Here is a 14,818-nt window from a genome sequence, read left to right on the forward strand (position 1 = left end):
GTCCTTTCAGAAGTGCTGAGATATTGGGGAGAGTAGGGTGACAAGAGGGATGGGTCACAGGCTTCACCTCCATTTTTGCAGAGCACCTTCTGTATTTTTGTCTATTGTCTATCATCTACCCTATCTGCCGGCGAGCGAGCGAGCGAGTCGAGCGAGCGAGCGAGCGAGCGAGCGAGCAGCGAGCGAGCGAGCGAGCAAGCGAGCGAGCGAGCGAGCGAGCAGCGAGCGAGCGAGCAGCGAGCGAGCGAGGAGCAGCGAGCGAGCGAGCAGCGAGCGAGCGAGCGAGCGAGCGAGCGAGCAGCGAGCGAGCGAGCAGCGAGCGAGCGAGCAGCGAGCGAGCGAGCGAGCGAGCGAGCGAGCAGCGTAGCGAGCGAGCGAGCGAGCAGCGAGCGAGTCGAGCAGCGAGCGATCGAGCGAGCGATCGATCTAGCTATCTATCTATCTATCATCTATCTATCTATCTATCTATCTATCTATCTATCTATCTATCTATCATCTATCTATCTATCTATCTATCATCTATCTATCTATCATCTATCTATCATCTACCTATCTGCCTATCTATCTATCTATCTATCTATCATCTATCTATCTATCATCTATCTATCTATCTATCATCTATCTATCTATCATCTATCTGCCTATCTATCTATCTATCTATCATCTATCTATCATCTATCTATCTATCTATCTATCTATCATCTATCTATCTATCATCTATCTATCTGCCTATCTATCTGCCTATCTATCTATCTGTCTGTCTGTCTGTCTGTCTATCTATCTACCTATCTGCCTATCTATCATCTATCTATCTATCTATCTATCTATCTATCTATCTATCATCTATCTATCTATCTATCTACCATCTATCTATCTATCTATCTATCATCTATCTATCTGCCTATCTATCTGCCTATCTATCATCTATCTATCTGTCTGTCTGTCTGTCTATCTATCTACCTATCTGCCTATCTATCATCTATCTATCTATCTATCTACCATCTATCTATCTATCTATCATCTATCTATCTGCCTATCTATCTGCCTATCTATCATCTATCTATCTGTCTGTCTGTCTGTCTGTCTGTCTGTCTATCTATCTGCCTATCTATCATCTATCTATCTATCTATTTATCTATCTATCTATTATCTATCTATCTATCTATCTATCATCTATCTATCTACCTGCCTATCTATCTGCCTATCTATCTGCCTATCTATCATCTATCTATCTATCTATCTACCTATCTATCTATCTATCTATCTATCAATCATCTATCTATCTATCTATTATATATATATATCCATCTATGTCTGTTATCTGTATATCTATTTATCATCTATATATGATATGTCTATATGATATACTTACCACCTGTCTATAATATATCTACAATCTATACATCTATTGGTCATCTATTTATATAGGTCATTAATCTATACATCTATCTGTATACCTCTGTATTATTTGTCTATATCTATCTATTTTCACTATCATCTATCACCCATCCACCCCTCATCTGTTGGTCTGTCTTTCTGTCTATCGTAGGATCACTCGTGTTTAATGCTCATCAAATTTGTAGTACAAATCAGATTCATATGGTGAATTTGGTTTCTTTATTTCATCAGTAGATGATGGGTCCTTGTTAAGAGAACTGATAAGATGGGGAGGTGAGAAAAGAAAATTGGGCATACAGCACACAGGGTAAGAGCTTAATATAAACAGATATTATTTTCAGAAACTATGGTCTGTCAGAGAACCACCTTGGCTGCCTTGCGTGGGGTTCCCTCATGTCCTCCAGTGTTGTGGTAACTTGAGGTCTATTCTTTCAGTTCCTGCACGCTCCTGGCAAAGCTCCCGGGCTGAATCGGCTCTCTCAAGTTATAACTCCTCTGAGATCTGGCTTGTGACTCTCATTTGTCATTATTCCAAGCAGTCAGTTCCGTAATCTGTATTCAGAGACACTCCATCTCCATGACAAGGACTCCCTCTGGTTAAGCTGTCTTTCTGATACCAAATGAGATGATCAGAATCGCCCTGCTGCCCTTAATCATCCATTCCCATCTCCACAGAACTGTGAGTAGGAAATCTAATTACACATAAAGTAGGAATGATTGTCTGTCCTCATTCAATGGACCAGCAATTTGACTAAATTTAGAATCATAAGAATCAAGAGTCGTAGAATGGTTGTATATATACATAGAATGGTGGAAAGCTCCTATAAGACCAACCTTACAGATCTACTTTACCTACCCCATACCCTGCAGGATGAGCCCAGAAGTCCAGTTGGTGTTTAAGTCTGCTATCCCCTCTGCTCAACACCTCAACCCCTATAAACCAGAACAATGGAGGGTTAGCCTCAGTTTGGGGGCAGGAAAGGTAGGCACATATCACACTTCTGTGAAAACAGCCTGTTACAGGAAATGGCTGCAATTGCTTGGCTACGTGCCAGTTCTCTACAAAATCCTTTGAGTCAAGAAAGAAGAGCACATCTCTTTTTAAGACATTTTTCAGTAAGTCATGAATTTTGAAAGAGTGTGTTAAGAAGGAAATAAAGGTCCATAAGCTAGCATAGAGAGAGAGAGAGAGAGAGAGAGAGAGAGAGTTGTTTTCTAGTCTGCTGCTAACTACAGCTACAAAATAATTCCACCATTAATAAGTGAAGTGGATTTTGAACAGAGAAACGTATTCAGTAATAAGAAACAAAAAATTCTTCCATAAATGCTAATCTGTTGCTTAAATATTTTATCTCCAAATTTCCAACCTTGAATGATGTAAACTAAAATGTAAGAGCAGTTATTTGAGGGGTGATATCTTATCCCTAAGGTATGTATGGGGTCTTCTAAAAGACACAAAATGGCTTTTAAAAGGCAGAAGGAAGTATTCTAGATTAGAAGGGTCTTCTCTTCTGCATTGCAGACAACGCATCCTGAGTTCTCTTCTGCGTGCACACAATGCATCCTGAGTTCTCTCTGCGTTGCAGACGATTCATCCTGAGTTATCTTCTGCATTGCAGATGATGCATCCTGAGTTCTTCATTCATGAAAGTTTTGTGCTCCAGAGTGGCCTCAGGAAGCAAAGAAAAGAGAGAGAGGGAGATTGTGCTGGCTAGTTTTATGTCAATTTGACCCAAACTAAAGTCATCTGAGAGGAGGGAACCTCAATTAAGAAAATTTCTCCATAAGTTTCGGGTGTAGGTAAGCCTGTAGGACATTTTCTTAATTAGTGATTGACAGTCTATTGTGGGTAGTGGTATCCCTGGCCTGCTGGTCCTGGGTTCTATAAGAAAACAGACCGAGCAAGCCTTGGGGGCAAGAGAGTAAGCGGCACACCTCCGTGGCCTCTGCATCAGATCCTGCCACTAGGTTCCTGCCCTGTATGCGTTCCTATCTTGGCTTCCCTTGATGAGGAATAATGATGTAGGAGTGTAAGCCAAATAAACCCTTTTCCTTCCCAAGCTGTTTTTGGTCGTGGTGTTTAACCCCAACAATAATAACCCTAACTAGGAAAGAGCCAGAGCTCTGTGGAATAGGATGGAATGGCTTTTAGGAAGCCTTTTCCATTCTGAAAGGACACAGTTGTCAGGCTCTCAGGACTGTGTGATTGCCATTGTCCTGTTCTGCTTCCAAAGCTGGAGAACCAGAGACCAACCTCCAGTTCCAGGGCTGCCTTCCTATGGTCTGAATTTGCTCCTTTTCCTGGGCTCTCCTCAACTGCTCCTTTCTGTTGGGGCTGGCTCACCTCCACTCTGGGGAGCCTCAGGAGAAGCAGTACAGCACCCAGGTCCACTGATAGAGTGGTATAGCAATGCTTCCTTGTGGGCTGAATTGACTGACCTTCCTAAAGTCTATGTGTTGAAGTTGGAACCTCCAATACCTAGGTCTCCTTATTTGGAAATAAAGGTGTGATTATGGGCTGGAGAGATGCCTCCTTGGACCCAAGGTCCAGTCCCAGCCCCCACCTCAGGTGCTTCTCAACTGCCTATAGCTCCAGTTCCCAAGCATCTGTCTCTTTCTTCTGAACTCCCAAGGAACCTCACATGTACATATCCACACATATTTATGCATATATAGACATGTGTGTGTGTAATAGAAATAAATATTTTAAAAGATATGATCGTAAATGTGATTAGGTAAGATGAGGTCATATAAGTCATATCCTGGATCCATTACCACTGAGCTTCTTATAAAGGAGAGACATTTAAACACAGACTTCCACAGAGGGAAAAGAATATTAAGAGACAGTGAGATAATCATTTACAGCCTCTGGACCGTCCAGGGCTATCAGAAGCAGAGGGTGGGGTAAACACTGGAGCAGGTTTTTCCCTCTTAGAAACAACTAGCATTTTACACTTTGACCTTGAAGTTCTAGTCCCCATGTTGTGAGACAATAAATTCCTGACAATTGTGCCACCCAGTGTACCATGGTGGCCATGCTTTGTTAAGAAATCAGCACAAGGAATTATCTCTTTTTTATTCCCATCCCACAGCATCTCCACCCTAGGTCTCCTCTGAATATGCCTAATGACCCTCTGCCCCCAACCCCCAACATCCCACCCCACGCCTGCTAAAAGTAGTCTGTCATAGAGGACTTTATTTTTATGTTACAGAGGCCCTGTTCTCTCCAGGAGTGAACATGAATGGAGCTCTTTCCATGCAGTTGTGCGGGATAAAGCGTTGTCCTGCCCATTGTTGGGGGAAGCAAGAAAACACAGGGTCAGAAGCAGAGCTTTCGTAATGAGAAAGAAGAGCCGTTAATCCCTCACTCTCTGTAGTGCTTTGGGTTACAGCCACATCTGTTCAAAGGGGCATGAAGGCTTTCCCACCTTACGTGAGATCGTAAAAGGAAAGCACTTAGCACAGTTCCTGACACATAAGCACCTCGATTAATGAGAACTATTAAAAATAGCAGCTGCTATGGGAGCTCCATGCCTGGAGGAGCAGGGTGCAGGCGTGCTCCTGGAGTCTTCTCAGCTCTCTGAAGTTAAGCGAGACAGCTGCCTACTCGGTTACATAACCCAGAGTTACATTTGCAGCCACCAGTAAGCCAAAGAACGGCATGACCTCTGTGTGCTCAGCAAAGCCAAAGAAAACCCAAGGTTTTAACATTAAAATTAAAGGACTTGATACTCCATTTGATGGCAATGATACCCAAAGAGCCAGGTAATGCCAGCCCTACATCTTCCAGAAGGGAGGGAAAATTCAGCAGACGTAGTTAACAACCGGCTTGGGGGTCAGAAGATGCCCCTCTAGCATGGGCTCATGAACTAGTGAGCTAGTTTCTGACCTTCAGGTCCCCCATCTGTAAAGTGTCATGGTAGTATGGCTCTTCACCTGTTACTAGGGATGTTTTCAAGTGCCTGACATGGATAATTTCCCTCCCATCTGCTTTGATCAGTGGACTGCAGATGACGCAATATTCTCAAGTTAGCTTCAGTATCACAAAATTGTAAAGTCAAGATAGAGGCTCAGCCAGCCTTGTCCTGGGTGCCTGTGATCAGGAGTCACCTTTGTGGCCAACAGTGGGGATGGACAGTCAGCCACAAGCTAAATTCTCCTTCAAGGTGCAACACATTAGGGTTGATTCTGTAGCAACACCCACCCTTGAGTCTGAGATGGGTGGGAGTCAGATGGTAGCTTCAGCACAGGCCTTGGATGAAGAGATTTTGCAGGTAGAATAAAATGACCTATGATTATAGGACAATATTTGAGGAAAAAATATACTTCCACAAAATGAGGTACTGATTAAATAATTGGGGTATAGAAAACAAGACACCACAACTCAGCCAACCTTCTTTCTCTCACAACGGACAGAGGAGAGAAGAGACAGGAAGCAGAATCATTCACAGCTAACTAAGGAGTAAGCGCACAGGGAGCCTCCTTACATCAGGCTGTCCTCCCACCGGCTGTCCCAAATCTCTCCACTTTTTGATTTTTGCCTTTTTGCGTGTTTCAAATGTCTGGTGGGGCTACATAAAAATGTACTTCTCTTATTTGAAAGAAAATCATCAGTTATGGATGTGAATAGTCAACGTTCTAGGCAAAAAGAACAATGGAAAGGAGGAAAGACTGGAGGGAGGGATGCAGGAAGAAGTGCGGATTGAACGGAAGGCAACCATTGTTTCCTATAAGGCGTTGATAGGGATTATTACTGCTTAAGGTGAGTAATAGGGAGTGCTTTAATCCACATGACAAAGTCACCAGGAAATCACTAGGAAATCCCATTTTGTTGTTTCAGCGTAAGAAGAATTAGCATAGGCCATTATAGAAATAAACAGTAACATTTGATGTAGTATTTTAAGTTCGTATTTGTAAATGCATACAAGGGTACCAGAACTTCTGGTAATTCACTGCGATCAAACCACTTAAATCACAAAGAAGACTTCACCTACAACTGTCAAACCTCCCCATTCAACACTGGCTTAGTCCCTCCCGGTGTCACCCAAGATGAACAACATCAATTCTTCACACACTTTTTAGTTTTTCTGAAAGACTCTAGAGGGACAGAATGGTCTTTTCTGTCCTGGGGGGTGTTGGTGGAAGGAGAGCCTTCTCCTTCTACCAACTTGGTTTGCAACTTGCTGGCAGTGAGCTGGCATTTATTTTAAAACAGAGACAGTCTTAGCATTCCTCCTATTTCTTGTTGACTGGGAGGTGGAAATTAAAAGGAGGAGCAGTGACTGGTTATGCAGAGTCTGCCTTTGTGGGGAAACTGGGAAAGCTGAGGCCTGGCTGGAGCAGGACGGTGAGCTCAGGACCCTCTAAGGAGGTCTGGGAGGTAGAGCAGTGAGAATGGCCTGCTTCCAACAGACAAGCCAGGTCCTGCAAGGTGTAAAACCTTATTGATTTGGGCTCCTACGTCACTGTCATTATCTCAAATTGCTTCCTTTGAGGCCCCACCCTTCGTGACTCAGATACAAAAGATACCCCCTCTTTATGGCTGAACAAATCCCATCATATTCTGATGCCACATTTACTTTATCCATTTTCCTGGACAACTAGGTCAGTTCTATAATTTAGCTATTTCAATAGAGCTGACTTGGGGGTCCTCAGCTAATACCCAGGAGTTGGTATGGCTGGGTCATATTAGAAGTTCTATTTTTAGTTTTGGAAGACTCTTCCACACTTCCTTCAGCAGTGAATGGACTAGTTTATATTCCTGCCAGCACTGAATTTGTATGTTTTCTTTCATTTGTAGTTTTTGGATTTTAAATCATGCATTTATTTATAAATGACATGGAAATAGAAACCTATCTATATAAAGTGGAACAGGAGAAGGGGAAAGGAGAGGGCAGCATGGGGGATATGTTCAAAGTATATTATGTACTTGTACAAAAGTGTCCTTTTGTAACCCAGTATACACCACTTAAAGTAAAAAGGGAAAAAAAGGAAAAAAGGAGGAAGGAAGGGAGGGAGGAAGGGATGAAGGAAGGAAGGAGAGGAAGGAGAGGAAGACAAGAGAATAAAAAAGAAAAAAAGAAAAGTCCTCGCTCATTTAAGTCAAAGGCAAAACTGAAAGTTCCCACTTACAGGAAGGTAGAGAACACTGGACTTATGATAGGACTGTGTTCTCTGAGAGGTGATGTGAGAAATACCTGAAGACCATGTCCTCCACCCTCTCAGGAGAACAAGGAGAGAGGAAACAGGATGGGTGAAAATTTTGTAAAGAAACAAATTTGGCAAAGGATTGTTTTCCAAATTATAGAAAAAAAAACTCTGAAAACTCATAAGACAATAAACCAGTGAGTAAATTTGCTGATGCTCTCAACAGAGACTTCACCAAAGACCATATCCTGTGGAAAGAGATGTTTAGACAATTGTAAATTACAACAAGAAGGAACTCTACGAGAGTTGCCAGAATCTAAAGCTCACTGTCAAATGCTGACAAAGATGTAGGATAACGTGAATTGCTGGTGGGAATATAGAGAAGTACTTCCACTCTGGAAAACAACTGGGCTTCATTGTTTGCTCCTAAAGCTAAATGTAGTCTTACCATATAGTCCAAGAGTCAAGCTGTTATGATACTTTACTCAGAGGAGTTGAAAGCTTCTGTCGACTCTGAAACCCACACGTTGATATTTATAGCCACTTCATTTACAACTACCCGAACTTGGAAGCAACTAAAGGGTCCTTTAGTAGGTGAATTTTAAAAATATGATGTATTCCAGAACATGGGCTGTTATTCAGCACTAAACATAAATTATCAAGTAATGAAAAGACATGAAATAAAAAAAGCAGAGCCAAAATGTTTATATAGTCCCCAGTTCCTGCCATACAATATCCCATCATATGATATTCTCGCAAAAATCACAGCCATGGAGACAGTAGATAGAGAGGTAATTTGGGATAGGTAGATATAAATGGAGGGATGTGGAGGATTTTTAGGACTCTAAAAGTGTAGTATTATAAATTTCATTCTATATTTATATAAACCCTTAGATGAACACCAGAAGTGAATTATAATGTAAACTAAGTGATTATGGGGTGTCAATAAATCTATAATATATATTCTGCTAATAGGGGAGGCTGTGGGGGATAATGTGTGTATGTGTGTGTATGTATGTGTGTGTATGTATGTATGTGTATGTATGTGTGTGTATGTGTGTATGTATGTGTGTATGTATGTATGTGTGTATGTGTGTGTATGTGTATGTGTGTGTAAGTGTGTGTATGTATGTGTGTATGTATGTGTATGTATGTGTTTGTATGTGTGTGTGTGTACGTGCTGTACTTGCTCTTCAGTTTTTCTGTGAATCTAAACCTGTCTAAAATGAAGCCTATTAAAAAGAATCATTTACAATTATGGGCTTCTCTTAATTGTCCAGTGTCTTAAAGCTATGTCCTCCAACTTTCCAGTAGCCTCATTATCCCCACAAACTTGACTGATACTATAAGTTCTGTTGAAAGAAGCATTTACGTGCCTGTTATGAACTAAGCTTTGTTGAAGTTGCAGCAACATTGCAATCTTAACACAACATACATTTTGATTTTGCAGTTTAATATCTAAAGGTCCATGATTCTTCAAAAATACAAGCTCATCATACTTGATAATGCTTCTTCTTCATTTAGTAATACATAAAGAATATAAATACTAAAGAGACAAAAATGGGGTTTACGCACAATTGGAAAAAAAACCTAAATTAACGGTGTAAACACCAGGTTAAAATTGTAATTGTGAATAGCACTTTGAAAGGATGCCACAGAATAGTAGAGGCATGAGAAGGCTTCCTAGAAGAAGGAAATGTTTCTGAGAACTCAGGAAGATGTACCCAGAGAAGGAAGAAGAAGATGAATGGTCCAGGTTGAAGGTAATCAACACAAGGGCTTCAGAACAGAAGAGACTCTGAGTCATGGGGAGACCAAGTTACAGAAGGACAGGGAGCAAAAGAAAATGTCACGTGATGAATCACCAAAGTGGAAATGCCCAGTCTTCAGTGAATTCTCCTAGTTGGGAACTCAGAAGGGATTTCTTGGGTGAATATCACAACTGTTGAGCCATCTGAAATGAGATAGTAATTCAAAAGGAAGCCACCAAATTGTGCTGAGACCTGAAATATAAATAGGCGTGCCAAGTGTGGAGGACTCCAGAAATACACCTACAAGAGGAAAGAAGTTGGCATCATGAAGTAAAGCTTTGTTTTGTTGCAAGAAAAACTCTTTCCATATTTGAAAGTAAAGACAAAATTAGAGCTTTAATATACAAGTGATCACTCCCAAATCACATCCACCCCTGATCTGAGGGAATAATGAGAACCTAGTCATGGGAGAATGAATTTGGTTATGGTGGCCAAAGGAAAAAGCTTCTTCACTATAATCAGAGAAAACAAAGGTGGGAGAGGCAGAGATGGAGTTAGAATTCCCATGTATTATAGAAGAGTGAAGAATTTTGTCCAAGTTCCTACTGACATATAAAAGTAGATCAGAAGCTCCTTTTCCATCTGTGTTCTTACTCTGGCTTTAGAAGTCATGCTTCTCCTAAAGCTGGCTTTGCACTGTGGCTCATCCATAGGCTCTAGCTGATGTGTGCTAAGTATCCCGTTGTGTGGCATTTCCTTGCGAGAGATGCACACATCTTATATATTCATACATCCAAGGGAGAATTTGTTCGTCTTTTCCTGAATCAGCCGTGGCACCCTTCGTATTAGAAGACACACCAAACAAAAGTTTGCCTGCTCTGGGCCAACTATTGCACCAGCTACAGAGAACAGGAAATAGATAAGAAAGCCTAAGAGGATTTAAATATTCCTGCTTGCTCTGCCCTTGCCCCCAAGAGACTAATTATGCCGATGAGTAATATGTAACTTAGAATGATTAAAGTGTCAAATTGTGGCACTGTACCTTAGTGTTAGTGGTTTCCAATGTGCTGCTGCGGATGCATACTTGGCTTTGGAAGTCTCAGTTCCGAGAGAGTGGTTTCTTAGTGCAGGATACTATAAGGGAAGTACTATTTGAGCATCAGAAACATTCAGTACCAATGCCTACTGGGAAGCATGATTGCCTTCTGTTACTCTAAAAAGTTAGATAAAAAATATTTGTTAAAAAATCTCATTAGGAGGATTCTTAAAGATAAGGTCTTTTAAATCCAGAGGGATACTGAGTTCAGGAAGCAAGAATGTAGAGTGTAGGACCCTATAACTGAGAGATTCATCCCCAACCTTGACTTCCTAACTTCTCCACACGTTTGGCCATGCAGAATTCGATCAGGTCAAACAGTGAAGCAGAAGCAGCAGTGGGATTGAGGGTTCACTTCCTGAAGGACTTGAATGCCACATACATTGGAACTGGGAAAGGCTAGAGCAGCGGGAAGGTGTTCTTGCATAAGGCTATCAGGGCAAAGGCTATGTGCCTTCGTAAAGTATGCTTTATGTAGCTAACACTTCCAGGTCTTTGGCTGTATGATGAGGACCCAGTTGTGGACCATGATGCTTTTATTCACTGTCCACTATTCAAAAGTCCTGGTTATGAGATTACACATTCTATGCCCTTGAATATGAAAGATGGCATGAATATACATTTTAAAGATCGTATTTTCTAAATATCCAATAATGGTGACATAAAAGAGAACTACACGTGGTCTCATTCTTCCTCTTTTGAATGTGTCTACTAACAACTTGATGTCATTTTTGAAGCACTGACACACAAGTACCTGCGACAAGAAACAGAATATTAAAGACTTGTAAGACAACTTTATCATCATGAATTACCCGTGGTGTTAGCATACGGCTGCCCCTGACATTTATTCGTCACCATGAAGTCTTTGGATCAACCTTTTGAAAACTAAAGACACCATTTTAGGAAGGTGTCTCACAAAGCTGAGAACCCCAGAGCTCTTAGTTGCATTGGTATGTTTGAATAAGCATTTCACAACTATTTTGTCTTGAAGGATTTTCCAGGAAACCAGGTTTTTCAAGTGTAGACCTTCTATGGATATTTCTATCTCAACTGGAATTCCTATGGCCATGGTTTGTGGACTAAGGATTGTAGTTTTCTAATTTTCTGTGAGATACAACTGACCCAGGATTATTTTCTGAGTGAAATCTTGGCCCTGGTTAGAAGTACTGACTCTATCTCTTCAGTTCTAGCTGGAGATGGCCTTCCATCCGTGCTCATATTCTCTTGTGCCTCATTTTTTCAGAGAAAGGAGTTCGGTTCATCTTTCATTGTGGCTGACAACTGGTAAAAGGTCCACCCTGAAACTGCTGGAATATATTGTTCCAAATCCACACCAGGGTGCCTTTCAAGACTCAGAGAATCAGTGTGGACTCTCTCTAAGTTCTGTGAAGTCTGAACCACTGCAAGGAATAGCCTCAAGCAAAGGGAATTCTGTATTTAACACAAATTTGATACTGGAGCACATTTGAATATTAGAGTAAATCAATGCCTTCTGTAGTAAAAAAATCCACTAATGATTTCTCTCATGCAACTTTGCCATTCAAAAAAATGTTAACTTGGGATAGCATTTATTGAAACAGCACATGAAATAGTATGATTTGGCACTGGGCAGCTGTTGTGTCACTGTCCTCCCTTCTTTAATCTTCTCCCTAAACAATCTTCTCCCTAAATGAATGTCTATATTTTCATGAAAAATGCATTTCTGTGGGACTAGTATTCAGAACATCCAGAATATCCCCCCTTTGGTGCTTTTCTGGTCACTGGAAAAGCTTTCCTTCTTTGGGTGTGATATTTTGTAAACAATCAGTATTCTCTCTTTGTGTTGGTTGCTAAAAAAACCCTAAAATTGTTGCCAAACTATGATCTCCAAAGAGCTTGGTGGCTAAGTAAAGCAATGGGGTGTGTTCTGGGAGTGCTGAAGAGGGGGGGGGGGGGTAGCAGTTAGAGCATGCCACTCACCTTGTCTCTCTCATCTGAGCAAGGCTATGCATGCGTTTGAGTATAGAAGATAATCTCTGATTACTTTATCCAGTATATATGGTTTTTTATTAATTACATTTTTATTCCAGTAAGTTTGCCTAGCTTTTAAAAAAAAAACATGAAAACTTCTGGGCTGGCTCCCACAGAGGGATAAGTGGAGAGCTGGCATCAGGGGCGTGGTGTTGCAAAGAGCTCGGAGGAAATCCCTTCATTTTGGGAGGCAGCTTGCTCCTTGGGGTTATGAGGCTCAGACCTCAAGGTGATGTGTTAATCACAAAACATTCAACGAATGGTCCTTAGTAAAATATGAAAGAGACGTCATACTAACATAGACACAACTATCAAAGACTGCCATGGCCTTGACTCTGGGATCTGCCCCAAATATAGCCATAATATAGAGAAATTGACTTAATATCTTCATGTTATTTGACTGAAAGATTTTGTCCTTTTAGTTTGTGAAATCATAGTCAATGGCATAGTTTTTTCTGGCTTAAATATATATTATTTAGGTAAATTTTCTTTAAAAAGTGTGTGTGTGTGTGTGTGTGTGTGTGTGTACGTGCGCGCGCATGTACATATGGATGCACATCCATGAGGAGGCTCAAGTAGCAACTTGTAAAATATCTTTCTCAACTGCTCTGTGCTGTTATTTTCTGAGCCATGGTCTCCTCACTGAACCTGAAGCTTGTGAATTTGGCTAGGCTGCCTGGCCAGTGAGCTTCAGGATCTGCCTGTATTGAGTCCCACCCCACCTCACTCTCTCAGCTTGCCAAGTCTGGGGTTGGCACCCAATAAACATTAACTGATAACATGTTATTCTTTTCTGGGCCCAATTGTCACATTTAAGGACACTCATAGCCATGCTGATACTGGACATCATCACTTCCTAGGTTCTTAATCTCTTTCAGTGATATTCAGCTACATGTCTGCCCTTTGAACCCTTCTTATCCCTAGAAATGTGTTGTTACTTCTGGAATTTCCTACTTGAGAATCCTACTTCCTCTCTAGTTTTTCAAACTGTGTTTCATTAGATTAAGAAAAATATTTCAGGGTTTTTAATGAAGTATTAAATTCATTTTCTTCCACATTGTAGGATATATGGTGGTACTCCTCATCACGGGGATGCTATTCAGAGAGCCATATTTCAATGTCAGTGATCCCTGTTTCCTTGTCATCTTCAGTGTGTGCCATTTGAGGGCAGCTGAAGAAGAGAAGGATCCCCATGGAAAGTGATTACAGGGTCAGACCTCGAATTGGTATATGACAGTTCCATTTACAATGACCTGATCAGAGCCCTGATGTGTATTCGCCACAAAAGATGGGAATACTCTCTGTATAGTTTGTAAGCATACATAAATATGTCCAATTGATAACCAAGTACTCTTCAAAACATGTTTTATAACAGAAGCTATTGCTTCCATTGTCACCTCTGAAGACACTCAGCTGAAGTGTGATTTTGCTTTTTTAAATTTCCAGGGATGAATCCCTTGTTAATTTTGCTGTCTCCTAGTTTGCATTCTTTACCATTATAACTGAGAACTTCCAGCAACTTATTTTCATTTGGATTTATCCACTAAGTCATCTTGGTTTTATGCAGTTCATCAAAACAGGTATAATCTATTGATCCCAGATGTCAAATTATATTTCTACTTGCTCCTGCTTATTTTATTCTCAATTCTTATAACATTTGATTTTATTAGAATTATGCTTCTCTTCCCCTTAAACTCTACCAGGTCCAAATTCTTTTGCCCACTAGTCTTTACTATATTTTTGCTAAATCAATTAGCAAGTTATATCATTCTATTTGGATATAAATAAAATTCCACCAACTTGTCTTTGTTATTGGCCCAGTGATTCAAACCTGGGATATGACTATTAATATGGAATTTGACAGGAGCATGGTTCTCTGTGTGCAACTGGGAAAAAATAATTTGCTCTTTTAGTTCACTGTGGTCTACACTGGAGGAAAAACAGCTTCAACAGGTGAAAAAAGGGGCTGATCTGAGAGCATGAGAGATTGGGGGAAAGTGCCACCTTCAACTGGCCAAAGCTTATGTGTTAGTTTGATTGGGCCATGGGGTTAACCAAGACGTCAAGTCAACATTTAGTCTCATAGGTCTATTCAACTTTTTCAAGATGATATCAACATATGAACAGGCAGGCAAAGTAATATAGATTGTCTTCCTGTGTAGATGATGTCTTTCAATCTGCTGAAGGCCTGTATCAAACCAAAACACCAATTGGAATGGAATTCACCCCCTCTATTTATGTTCAAACTGAGACATTGATTCCCGCCCCCGCCCCCCCCTGCCTTTGAATTCAGACTGAAAAACATACTATTGGCTCTCCTTGGACTTACAGCCAACCCACTACTAATCTATAGACTTTGCACCCTCTCTAGGTGCAATTCCTTATACTATTTGTCTGTCTAATCTAATTGTCTGTC

Source organism: Arvicola amphibius, chromosome 3, assembly GCF_903992535.2.
Source record: "Arvicola amphibius chromosome 3, mArvAmp1.2, whole genome shotgun sequence".
NCBI classification, from domain to species: domain Eukaryota; kingdom Metazoa; phylum Chordata; class Mammalia; order Rodentia; family Cricetidae; genus Arvicola; species Arvicola amphibius.